This window comes from Dipodomys merriami, unplaced genomic scaffold (genome assembly GCF_024711535.1).
Source record: "Dipodomys merriami isolate MVZ:Mamm:240054 unplaced genomic scaffold, mDipMer1.0.p SCAF_298, whole genome shotgun sequence".
Classification (NCBI taxonomy): domain Eukaryota; kingdom Metazoa; phylum Chordata; class Mammalia; order Rodentia; family Heteromyidae; genus Dipodomys; species Dipodomys merriami.
Window position 1 is genome coordinate 187,105 of NW_027204470.1, and position 14,141 is coordinate 201,245.

At 39.9% G+C, this 14,141-nt stretch overlaps 1 pseudogene; it reads left to right on the forward strand.

Annotated features, from left to right (window-relative positions):
* The first annotated feature begins 226 nt into the window (after positions 1-226).
* On the forward strand, positions 227-322 carry LOC138839216 (U6 spliceosomal RNA; annotated as a pseudogene).
* Positions 323-14,141: the final 13,819 nt, after the last annotated feature.

Below are 14,141 nucleotides of genomic sequence, written 5' to 3' on the forward strand. Positions count from 1 at the left end.
CAAATTCCAAATGAAAAAGACTTAAAATTGTCATTGACAAAAAAATTGCAAATGTGAGCATTAAGATGAACAATATATTTTTTTTCCACTATTCACAGAATTTTAGGGAAATAAGATCAGTAGCATTGTCAGGAACAATATAGTTTCCTTATTACAAGTAGGCAACGGTGGATATAAGTCTGTATAAAGATTGCATCATTAACTGCTTAAATTTGGAAGATACTACATGCTTCAGCAGCACGTATTCCCAATTACAATACAGAGATTAACATGGCAATTGCACAAGGATGATATGAAAATTTGTGAAGTATTCCGTATTTTTCTTTCTTCAGATGCAAGAAATGAAAAACATTTATTAAAAAGTTGATTACAAAATAACAAGTGTAACAACATACGTAATTCATATAATTAAATTTAGTTTGACATCAGTGTATTAAATCTTCACCTCAGAAAGGCGTTTACATACCATAAACTTTACACAACTTTTGAAATTAGACAACATTGTCATTTTATCCCAAAGAAAAATAATATTAGGACCTAGGAAAAAAAGGAATCTAAAACTATCTATATGGAATACAATCTGAAAGGACACATTATACAAACATAGAATATTTTAAAATATTCTTTTTCAGACAAGCACCAGAAATACTTTAGTTTCTGTACTATTCATTTAAATAGATAAGTTAAAATTATTTCTGATTAAAATTTCACAAACTCTGCAGAAATCATTATACATGTATACAAAAACTCTTGAATACATTTTGACATCCAATGCAGGCAATTCACTTGGAAGAATTCCACGGAATTCATGAATTTTTTACAGTAAGTATTGGTGTTGCCGGACGCTGGTGGCTCAAACTATAAAAAGAATTTTGAGGTATTACCAGGTGTAATAGACTCAGACAGGCCTACCACTATAAAGGTCATGATAAGGTCTCTAAAAGAGACTATTCAAGTTAATAAAGAGCAGAGGATTGCCCAAATATTTTACTCTCATATTTAAACTTGCCTAATCCCACACTGACTCAAAACAGAAAAGGAGGGTTTGGCACCACAGATACTGTAGCCTGGGTTCAGGAAATTACAGATAAAAGGCCTTACAAGGCCATTAAAGTCAATGGAAAACAAATAACAGGACTCTTAGACACAGGAGCTGACAGATCCTGTATAGCTGGAAAAGATTGTCCTATGGCCTGGCCAGTGCAAGAGACTTCTTCTTCCTTAATTGGATTAGGGATGGCTTCTAATGTAGCTTAGTCAGCTCAGAGACTCAAATGGGTATGTGAAGGGCAGTAAGGCCACTTCAAACCTTATGTTGTTCCCACCTTGCCCTTTTCTTTATGGGGCAGTGACATCATGCAAGACATGAAAATAAAATAGGACAAATAGACTCCTCATCGAAGGAGCAAAATTTTTCATAGGGGCCACTGACGAACAGCTTTATGCTGACAAAATAATATGGAAAAGTGTTGATCCTGTATGGATTAATCAGTGGCCCCTAACTCAAGAAAAGATTGAAGCCACACAGGACTTAGTTCAAGAACAATTGAGTCAAAGGAAGAATAGAAAAGACTACCAGTTCATGGAATACTCCAATTTTTGTCATTAAAAAAGAAGTCAGGAAAATGGAGATTATTACAAGATCTGAGGGCAATTAATGAGACCATGCATAACATGGGAGCCCTTCAACGAGGTCTACCCTCTCCTGTTGCAGTCCCACAGGGTAGATACATAATAATAATAAACTTACAGGATTGCTTTTTTACAATAAAATTACAATCAGAAGATTCCAAGAGATTTGCTTTCAGTGTCCCTTCGGCTAATTTTAAACAAACTTATAATAGGTACCAATGGAAAGTGCTACCTCAGGGCATGAAAAACAGCCCTACCTTATGTCAACAATATGTGAAAAGGGCTATAGAACAAATTAGAGAAAAATATCCAGGGGCATATATTATTCATTATATGGATGATATACTTATGGCCGATGAAACTAGAGAAAAGACAGAAAAAATATTACAGGATATGGTAGAACAATTAACAAAATTCGGTTTGATAATAATAGCTCCTGATAAAGTTCAACATGAATGACCTTTAAATTATCTGGGAAAAGTGATTGGACATGATTATATTATGTCTCAAAAGACACAAATTAGAACAGATAAACGAAAAACATTAAATGATTTCCAAAAATTATTAGGGAATATTAATTGGATTCGGCCTAGTTTAAAAATAGCTACAGGACAATTAGATCCTTTGATGAAAATGTTGGACAGAGACCCTAATCCTAAATCTACCAGGAAAATAACTCCTGCCGCCTTATCCTGTATAAAATTGGTAGAAAAAGCATTGAATACAGCTAAAATACAGAAAATTAATATTGTACAAACATGGTCCTTTAAAATTCTGGCTACAAGCTTTACTCCCACAGGATGTTTTTGGCAGGATGGGATACTAGAATGGATCCATTATTCCCATAACCCTGGAAAAATAGTTGCTTCATATCCCTTTTTTAGTGCTAATGTGATTTTAAAGGCTAGATTAAGAGCTAGAGAATTATTTGGCCAAGAAATACCTAACATTATTATCCCTTATAAGAAACAATTAGATCATTTGATACGATTTGATGATGATTGGAAAATTGCTGTATTAACTTACACAGGTAAAATAAGCTTTCATATGTCCCAACATCCTTTTATACTGAAACCCCTGTGATATTTCCAAAGGTTTTGGTTACAGAACCTTTGGGAGGGGCATTAAGTATTTTTACAGATGGATCTTCTAGCGGAAAGTCTGTGGTTTATTGCAGTACAAAACCACCATTAATATCTTCTGACCCAACTGTACCTGCACAACAGATTATTGCAGTTCTGCTAGCCTTTCAAAATTATTCAGAGGAGTTTAACCTTTACACAGATTCGCGCTATGTGGTTTCCTTGTTTCCTGCCATTGAAACAGCCCTAGTTACTGGTCATTCTAAAGTAAAAGACTAATTAATAAAATTACAACAGCTATTACAACAAAGAACGACAAAGGCATTTGTGGGACACATCAGGGGGCATAGTAATCTCCCTGTACATTTGTCTCAAGGGAACAAGTTAGCAGACTTATTAACTAAGGAAAGTCATGTAATGTCAGCTTTAGAAGAAGCTCAGGAAAGTCATAGACTACACCATCTGAATGCTAATGCCTTAAGAAAGATGTTTCAAGTGTCCTGAGAACAGGCAAGACAAATTGTAAGGGAATGAGAGGCATGCCTGGAAGTTTTTCATCCACAAAAAATGGGAGTTAATCCTAGAGGCTTAAAGCCTAGAGTTCTGTGGCAAATGGATTTTACCCATGTAACAAAATTTGGGAAACTCTCCTTTGTCCATGTTACTATAAAGACTTATTCTCATGCTATGGTTGCTACAGCCCATTCTGGAGAGGCTGTGAAAGATGTTATTCAACATTTGGTTAAAGCCTTTGTAGACCTAGGAATTCCTAAGGAAATAAAAACTCACAATGGACCAGCATACACCTCCAATGCTTTTGCTAAATTTTGTGCACAATGGAAAATCGTGCACAAAACAGGGATTCTGTATAATCCACAAGGCCAAGCAATCATAAAACGAGCTCATCAGACCTTAAAAAGTCAATTGACAAGAATTAGACAGGGAGGAGAGAAGCAATACTTCCCCCATTACACTCTTAACCATGCTTTACTGGTTCTTAATTATTTCAATGCTGATGAGCAAGGAATAACCCCAATGATGAGACATTGGGGCATGGGAAAAACTACAACTTTTCCTTTACTAAAATGGAAGGATCTACTTACTGGAACCTGGCGTGGGCCAGACATCCTGTTAACATCCGGGAGAGGCTATGCTTATGTTTTCCCACAGAATGCAGAATCCCCCATTTGGGTCCCAAACAGACTCATCAGGCCTTTCTTGGGCCCAAAAAAGAGACAGGAAGAAAATGAAAATACATCAGCAGAGAAAACTGGAGCAGAAGATAAAGACTCTCTCTCTATCACCACCACAGGCTAATTTAACAAAAACCGCAACACCACCTATATGGGGAAAGATCAAGAAGCTGGTTGAAAAGGCCCGGCACATTTTGTTAATGAGTTAAATAAGGATGTTTCTCTAACATTAACAGAGCAAAAAATTATTGATCCAAAATTAAAAAAAAAACAAAATAGAGGCTTTGGAAAAAGTAGTCTTAAAGTTAAGGACTGAAGTCAATAATCTAAAAACCCAGCTGACAACTAGCTGTCATCAGTCATTTAAATATACTTGTGTTACCCCATTACCTTATAATGAGAGCTTAGATTGGGAAGTTACCAAAGTGCATTTACAAAAATTCTGGAAGGACAATAGCTTAATTCATGAGATAGGACAGCTACAGGAAGATATCTCAGCCCTTAGTCAAGCTCATTTGGAAACCGTGGGGATAAATTCTTTGGCAGCAGACTTACAGAGAGGATTAAAAAGTCTTAATCCTTTAGATTGGTGGCACTACTTGATTACATTTGAAGTCATAATACTTATTGTTATATGTATTCTTGTTGTCTTTCCAGTCCTCTTCAAACTAGTCTTCTGCTCCATCTTCTCTATATGAGAAGAAATTTCTCTGGCACATCTAATATATAAAAAAGGGGCAAATGCCATGCCTACTCCAGTGGAGTCTGCTTAGCATGGAACACCTGCATTCAGACCTGAGAATGGGGCTTCAAAGAAGCCTATCTCTGAGAATGGGACTTCACCAAAGTCTACCTAAGAGAATGGGGCTTCAAAGAGGCCTATCTCTGAGAATGGGACTTCACCAAAGTCTACCTCAGAGAATGGGGCTTCAAAGAGGCCTATCTCTGAGAATGGGACTTCACTGAAGTCTACCTCAGAGAATGGGGCTTCAAAGAGGCCTACCTCCTGGAAAGGCTGGCAAGCCCCTGGGAAAGATGTGTTTCTGTTCCTGTTTTTCTTTTCTTTGCTGTATAGGAGTGCCTATTAATCTTTTACTGTTCCTGCTGCTTGTTCTACTTACTCATGCTCAATGTTCCCTTATTCAAGGCTCTTTCTTAAAAGTGTTGATGACTCCAACATCCGATGAGTGTCCTGAGAATATGACTAACTCACCAGAGTTAAGTGCTACCGTAAAAGCCCCTCTTGTGGAAGCTATTAGACAAATCATAAGTAAATATAAAAGTATTGGGGGTTTCATGACATCACTTCAGCAGAAGGAATTGTTTGTAAGAGATTTACAGGAAGCTGTAGGCACGGCTAGATCAAAAAGAGTGTATGGCTACTGGAGACTTCCCTTTAATCCTAAAGCATATACAATAGACTCATATAGATATCCTGTAGATAAGAAAGATGTAGAGGGATATTTAGACCAAAAGCTAAATAAGATTCTTAAAAGGTTGGTAGATGGAAGGTGGAAATGGCTTATCAGAGGAAAATGGTGGGATCCTCCATTATCTAGAGGACCCCAAAGACTTCCACCAAATCCATAGCCTTTTACAGTTGTGTATGATAAGTACGGCAACCATTGGGAAAACTACTTAGAAGAAAAAACTTCCTATTACTCTCTTTCATTTACTGAGAGACTTGCTAGATCTAGGTCTCCTTGGTACTTACTATCAAAGAAGGAACAAGAAAGATCTTATGAGACAGTTAAGGCCTCTATGGAGAAGAGTAAACGATTATGTGAAAGGGTTACAGAAAAGACACTATGAGCTTAAATTTGATATATGGCCAGATTTAACTAAGTATACTAAATATCATGATTTTGGCCACAAATTGGGGACCCTCTAAAGAATGTCAAAGAAGCACAATTGCTTAAAAAAGATTTGAAACATATAAAGTACAAAACTAAACAAAAGTAACTATAAAGTACTAGAGTTAATGCCTTTCTGTCCAGCACCTTGCCCGTGTGCTCTGGTTAATGGTTAATAGGTGATAAACATCAAAACCAATTGTATTTCTTAAAAAATAGAGGTAAAGCCGAAAACAAGTGCCTATTGTCATAGCTCGTAATCCAAAAAACAAGATCAGGCGACCAGCTGGTGAACACCTAAAAATGAAGCCTTGCAGCAAGATTGTGTAACTTTTTGCCCTTTCTCATGGAGACTTTAGCTATAAAAGCATGTTATCCTCTGCAATAAATCACACTCAGCATTCACTCCTCTTCTGTGTGAGTTGTCTGTTTGCCATCTCCCCACCTGTTCCAGTTCCTCCACTAGGTGTCCTCCATCGTCCCAACAGAGCCAGTCAGTGGCAGAGGTCCATTGTATCTTTGCTATCTCAATTCTCAGCAGCAAGAGGACTTTAGTTTGGGCATTGGTATCTGTATCATGATGACGTAAGAAAGAAGCCACTCTGGTATTATTCTGCATATATACACTGTGCAGGGTTGTCCAGCCATCTACAGTTATTGCATTTGCCACTTGAGCCACCAACTCACGGACAATGTCTAAGTGTCCACTGTAGGCTTCCTGATGAAGAGGGGTATACTCATCATCATCCCTAGTATTCACATGAGTGGCCTTTTTGGAAAGTAGTCTCCACATTGTAGTAAGCTGAATATTTTCAGCAGCCCAATGAAGAAATTTACTTGGATCCTTGTCCAATTTTTGTCTTGCAATTGATACCATTCCTTATTTTTTCATCTTGTTCCTCAGCTTCCTAAGAATTGCCTCACCAGAGACTTTGAGTGCCAATGGGAATGAAGTTTCCATGTATTTCCCTAATAGTTCACATAGGTTGAACTGGTCAGAAAAATCTAGTGAATTTTCTGCATATCTGATTTATATCCTTTTTCCAATTTTACTATTCAAAATTATTCTAACTGGAGAGTAGGGAATTGATGGAGAACAGAGGAAAGATGTTCCTCCGTATTCAAAAGTACAGACTGAAAATAAGGACCAGTGATGTCTTCATGTGCAGTTTATTCTAGGAATGAGAAAAGACGAAATAATGCCCTCTACATAAATGATTTGGGAAATGGCAGAGCAAAAAGTGAAATGATGCAACCAAAAATATAAAAGCAAAATAAATTAGGATAATTATGGAACAATCATATTATCTATGAGAACCATGAAATAGAGAAAGGAAGAGAGATACAGATATGCAATGACCTAGCTAGCCACAAAATTCATGCCTCTGATCAACTGATAGAGCAAACAAAATTTTATTTTTTAAAAAAAGATGGAAATAGAATTTATATATTTACTTGGAATTAGTAAATACATTTTAGTAGCCTACATAAAGAGACATAGCTTTGAACAAATTACAGACAAGAATCTAAATCCTTGGTAATTCTAGTAAATCCTTGGTAATTCTAGTAAAATTTCACTGAAATCAGTTGAATCACACTTTTCCTGTACAATGAAGAAATAGGTCCAAGTTAGTTAAAGCAGCTAGAGAAGGCAGGAAGATTTTATCTGTGACAAAACTTTGTGGAAAATGGTATTGAGGATTTCTCACTGGTGATCCACTTGCACTAGAAGCATGATTCTGAACTATGGCTTGCTGATTCTGAACTATTGCTTTGATCATTATATTCTCCAAGAAGAAAAAATGAGAATTGATAGTTTAGGACTACTAATACATTTTGACCTTCTCACTAAGCACCTTCAATCATCAAAATCACATGAAGAAAATAGACAGGCCTACTTTTTTAGATGAAAACAAGTGTCTTAAAAAACAAAGAATTTATGTAGTCATGCATAGGACTTCTATTTTACCAATGCCTCATACATTTTTTATAATGTTGGGTAACAATAAATAATGGATCTATTAGAAGGCTCTTAAAGCTCATATGTTCAATAGTGAGTTCTCTTACACTGTATCATGGTATTTTTTGTTTATGGTCTTAAGAAATTTACATAACTAACTTGAATTTCTGACAGGACAGTATCATCACTGTACATCTTGCTTCTATACTCTCAGTTTTACATTACTATCTAAGTATGTGCATTAGATAGTTATAGAGAAAAAAGTAGAAGCCACACTAGTGGCTCATGTCATTAATAATAGTTAATCAGAAAGATGAAATGTGAGTATTGTGTTTGAAAGCAGACCAAGAAAAAACTGTCCATTAGATTCTGATTTGAAAGTAACCAACAAACACTAGAAATGGAGCTGTGGTACAAGCAATAAAATGCTAGCCTTGAGAAAACTGAAATAAAAAATAAATTCTGGAAAAAGCTATGTGTACAGTAGGAAATGACCTGCTGTGTTAGGAGCCATTCCAGATGTGTAGAGGCTCTCAGTTTTGTCTACAGTTGTTCTGATAACAATAGTGCCATCTTCTCGGTGGTTGGAATATTCATGTGCTCAAGGACTCCCTGAGGCCTTGAGCTACCCGTTAGTGTGTGTGTGTGTGTGTGTGTGTGTGTGTGTGTGTGTGTGTTTCCCTCATTTTCCCCTGTCCACTTTGTGAGTGCCTGTCTGCCTATTCCTAATCTCGGATAGTGCCCCTTCTCCATTGGATACTTGCCTTTAGCATCGATCAGGATCTGTAATGAGTCTTAAATTGTCAGAGACCTGAATATTCCACTTTTCCTTTGGAGCCCAAATTTGGCTGTCCATATCTTTGTACACCTCCAGAGGATTCTGGGTCAGCAGGGCCAGCTGGCATATGTTCTCCCCTGCCTCTGGGGGGGCAGGGTCAGTCATGCGATGTCCTGTAATTTTCCTCAGCTGGGCCTCTGGGTGTACGTCCCACTCTCAGCAGTCTGGCAGTGGAGTGGGGGAAGGGTGGTTGCCAGTGGCTCTGACCAACTCGAGCTTGATAGCTGACTGAAGGCTAACCCAGCAAGGATGATCAGGGTTTACATGGGAGGTGAGGCCAAGTTGGCTTGGAAGCATTGGTCGATGTCTAGGAAATGTCAACATATGTTTTCACAGGTAAGTCTATCTTCCAACCCTAGCAGGGCCTCTAGACAATTCCAGATGTCAGAATACAGAGGCAAAGACTTTGAGCTCCGGGGCCAGAGAACTAGGGGATGAGAGACTGGTATGGCCAGTGCCTCAATGTTCTGGGGCATTATCCTTGAACTGGCTATGTCCCCCTTGTGTAAGTTCTTAACCCAGTGCTAGCCACACACCGGACACTTGTGCTGTGGAAGTGGTAGGAGTAGAGGTGAGATCTAGGATGACCAAAATCAGGATTTATGGCCTGAATGGGGTATAGGGTGTCTTTAAAAAAATCTTAGAGCTGGAACTCAGAGCTTGGCACTGTCCCTGAGCTTCCTTTGTTCGAAGCTAACACTCTAACACTTGAACCACAGCTCACCTTTCATCTTTTTTAGTAGCTGAATAGACAGACGAGTCTCACATACTTTCCTGCCTTGACTGGTTTAAGTTGCTGCCCTAAGAGCTCAACCAATTGAGTAGTTAGGATTTCTGGTATGAGCCTCTGGCAACTGCTAAGGATGTGTGTGTGTGTGTGTGTGTGTGTGTGTGTGTGTGTGTGTGTGTGTGTGTGTGTGTGTGTGTGTGTGTGTGTGTGTGTTTACCAGGGCTTAAACTCAGAGCTTAGGTGGTATCCTATGTATCTTTAACTTGTTTGCACAAGGTTGGTGCTGTACTACTTGAACTACAGTAGCTCCGCTTCCCATCATTTTCATGATTCTTTGGAGATAAGAGTTTGCCCAGGCTAGCTTTGAATCTTGATTGATCCATAGGTCTCAGCCTTGAGTAGCTAGGATTATAGGCATGAGCCACTGGCATCCAGCTGCATGGATGTCTTTTCCGAATCTCTTCTGTTCTAACAGCTGTCTACTTGCCCTGGCCTAGATCTCTGACCTCCACATCAGCTTCCACCAGCCCCTGACTGTGTGAAGAACTTATAACTCAAACCTGATCCCATTCTTTTTCCTTAGGGGAGGAGGTTATGTTTCATCTGAAGCCTGGGGTAGGAGGGGTAGCTGTAGATGGGTGCTATGTAGAGGTAGTATGTTTTAGCCAAGAAAGGAAGTGTGGCCAGATGCTAATAGCTCATGCTCTCATACTCCTAGCTCTTCAGGAGTCTGAGATCTGAGGAGTGCCATTCAGAGGCAGCCTAGATAGAAAAGTCTGTGAGATTCTCTTCTGCAAATAACCACCCAAAACCTGGAAGAAAAGCTGTGGCTTAAGTGGTAGAGTGCTAGCCCTGAATGAAAAAAGTGAGGCCCAGAGCCCAGGCCCTGCATGCACACACAGACACACACAGACACACACACATGCAGACACACACACACACACACACACACACACACACACACACACACACACAACACATACACAGGAAGGTGGTAATGATGAGCTGAGCTAGAACTGGGGGCAGTCCTGAGGTATTGTCACAGTAAATACAGGCATATCAAGTGGTTTCTACCTAAATCCTTCTTGGGCTAAGGGGTCTGGGCCATGGCAGTAAGTTCCATGGAACCTGTCCCTCCATCTGTGCACTGGGCCACAGGACCAAATGGATGCTCATTTGTAGTCGGCCCACGATTGCAGACCTTCATGTGCCCCTGAGCACTAGTGAGGAAAGGAGGCCTCTGAGCCCTGGGACTACAGGGACAGCCAGCCGGCTGTGGATTCCTGAGACTACAAGTCTTTCATGAGCCCAACTCAACACCTGCCCAAGGTGTGCCTGACAAATTCACACTCTTGTGATACCCGCATGAGTGGGCATTACCTGGTGTGACATCTTGCAGCTTCTTCCCCTCCTGGCTCAGAACTGTGGTCTGAGACTTCAATTTACTGTTCAGATCCACATTACATCCATGACAGATGCCATTCTGGTTATCTCCATGCCCCAAGGCTCCACCCTTCTCTGGTACTGTGTCTTGCTCTGTAGGGAATGGCCTCCAAACAGGCTGCTCTCAAGACTTGTAGGACACCTAGAATTGGGAGACCCTTATGGGCCCACTGGAAAGTGGGCCTAGAGCCACAGAGTGAGATACAAGTAGGCCAGGGGTTGGTCATGGGGCTTGAACTCTGGGCCTGGGCGCTGTCCCCAAACTCTTTAGCTTACCACTTGAGCTACAGAGCCACATCCGGTTTTATGGAGGGTCCTTGGAGATCAGAGTCTCCCTGATTTTCCTGCTTGGGCTGGCTTTGAACCGTGATCCTCACATCTAAGTCTTCTGAGGACTAGGAGGACAGGTGTGAGCCACCAGTGCCCAGCTGATATGGCCTTTCACCACAGTGAGCTAGGAGCTCCTGAAAGCTTTTCTTTATTTTTCTGTGCCAGTACTGGGGCTTGAACATAGGGTCTGGGCTCTGGTCTCTTAACTTTTTCACTCAAGGTTAGCACTTTACCACTTGAGCCACAGCTCCATTTCTGGCTTTTGGTAGGTCATCGGCAAAAAGAGTCTCACTAACTTTCCTCCCCTGAGCTGGCTTGACACAAGATATCTATTTCAGTCTCCTGAGTAGCTAAGATTTACAGGGGTTGAGCCACTGGTGGCATTGGGCTAGAAGCTTTTCTTAAGCAAGCATTATTCCCTGCATTTGCCCTGAATCCTACATGCAAAGGAGGTCTGAGGGTCAGGAGCTGTTAAAAATAAGCTCCCAGCCACAGGAAATGGATGGGGTCCCTGGTAAAATCTGACCTAATCTTCACCCTGGGCCCCATTCTGGGACCCCACCCTCTGCCCTACCTGTGACTCAGCCTTGAATGTCCTGCCATACTTGCCTGAAGCCACAGAACCTTCATTCCACCCATACCATCAGTTCTACACCACACCTCAGGACATTTGCCCATGCTGTACCTTCTTCCTGAGGCCCTGTGCCCTGAATCCACATCTTAGAACTCCTGTGGAATTTTGACACTGCTTATATCACCTCCTGGAGCAAGTCTTTCCTTCCCTTCTTCCTCTTTTTTTTAAAAATATTGAGTTGCTAGAGATGGAACTTGTGCAGGCTGACTGGCAACTGCTCTATCTTGGGTTTGTGTGTGTGTGTGTGTGTGTGTGTGTGTGTCTGTGTGTGCGCATGTGCGTGCTTGTGGGGTTTGATTTCATGGCCTGGATGGTATCTGATCCCTGAGCTTCTTTTTTTTTTTTGGGTCCGGTTGTGGGGCCTGAACTCTAGGCCTGGGTGCTGTCCCTCAGCTCTTCAGCTCATGGCTAGCACCCTACCATATGAATCACAGCGCCATTCTGGCTTTTTTCTTTTTTCTTATGTGGTGCTGAGGAATCGAACCCAGGGCCTCAGGCATGCAAGGCAAGTGCTCTACCACTGAGCCACCTTCCCAGTCCCTGATCCCTGAGCATTTGTGCTCAAGGCTAGCACTCTAGTACTTAAACCACAGCTCTACTTCTGGCTTTTTGTGTGTTTAATTAGAGAAAAGTGTCTCATATAGACTTTCCTGCTTGCAATTGGGATCCTCAGATCTCAGCCTCCTGAGTAGCTTACAGAGGTTAACCACCATCACCTACCCTCTACCCTACCTCTTACCTATAAACTCAGCCCTCCTCTGATTCCCAGAAGAATACGTCTCATCAGGCTCATTTTTTTTTTTGCCAATCTTGGGGCTTGAACTCAAGTTCTGGGCATGTTCCTGAGCTTCTTTTGCTCAAGGCTAGCACTCTATCACTTAAGTCATAGTGTCACTTTTGGCTTTTTCTTTTTCTGTGGTACAGAGGAATTGAACCTAGTCATGGAAGGGTGCTAATTAAAGTTATATAAAACATGAATTATAATATGAATGAAATTCATGGTTCCATTACTTGTTCTAAGAAAACAATTATGCCTTTTGTTTTCAATTATATTTCTTTGAGAATGTGTAACATTCATATATTTCACTGTTAAAATTGATGTTACATTATATCAAGTTGATTCAAACTTGTATTTGAAAATTGCACACTTAAAACAAATATACTTCCACTTTCTTCTAACACATAATTAAAATAACAGTATAGCAAAGCTTGGTGTTAGCTGTTCATGTGTAGAATCCTAGAAACTCAGGAGGCTAAGACCTGAATATTTTAGTTCAATGTCAGTGCAAACAGACAAAAATGTGAAAAATTATCTCCAATTATCCAGCAAGAAGCAGAAGGTGAGAATGTGGCTCAAGGAATAGAGTGTCATCATCCATGAGCAATAAATATGAAGGAGACCATTAAACATTGAGTTCAAGCCCTAAAATGGGACGTACACACAAGACAACAACAAAAAAGTAGTATGAGCATCAATATTATTGAAGACAAAATAGGAAAGATAATGAGAAATGTGTAAACATCTTGCAGACAGAAATCATTTGACAGAATTTTGATTCATGAGAGGGAAAAGTCACAGTATGATTTGTACATTCTCATTGTAGTCATTTGTGTTGAAACTTGGCTATTGGGTAACATGTGAAAGAGCAGACTGGACTACCTGACAGTGCAGACATTGCCTGTGACTATGCACTATCCCACTCTGCAAAAATCTAAAATAGTGATGGTTATTTTTTTAAAAACCTCGTTAGTGACTGGTCCACACAGACTGGGGTCCTTATTTTGAGGCTTCAGACCAGTGCTTTTGTTTATAACCACTCCTATTTTATCCCTCTTCCTTTGTGCAGCTATACCTTACTTAGCTGGCACCAAGCCAAGGCTTTGAACTAGACCGACTTCTCTATAAACTCAACAGCAACATTCTAAGTTTAGAAGATAAAATTGAGGAAAGTTTTCAACACAAATTAAAATACACAGTGGAAAAGGTGGGAGAGAAAAGATAAGATGAAAAGTAGAATAGCTAACTATTCAAGAATTCATAAACAGTTTCTAAACTTTACAAGAGAGCTGGGGTACAGTTCAGTTGTAGAAACAGACTAATATATACAAAGCCATGGGTTAAATCTCCAAGAAGGCCTAATAATAATTTCATACATAGTAGTAATACAATAGTTACTTGAAATAAATACTTTCATATTAGAGAGGCCTGAATCCTCAAAAACTAAACAAAATATTTTCAATTCTTGTACCCACTGACATAAAACTAAGAATGAAATGGAAATAGTTTCCTTTTCTGTCCTTTCCTTTCCTTTTCTGTTTTCTTCTTTTTCTTTTTTTTCCTTTGGCACTACTGGTGCTTGAAGTTGCTAAGACTCTAACCACTTTAGATTATTTTTCTGGCCAAGCCTCTCGTGAGCAATGATCTATTCCCTATGATTTCCACAAA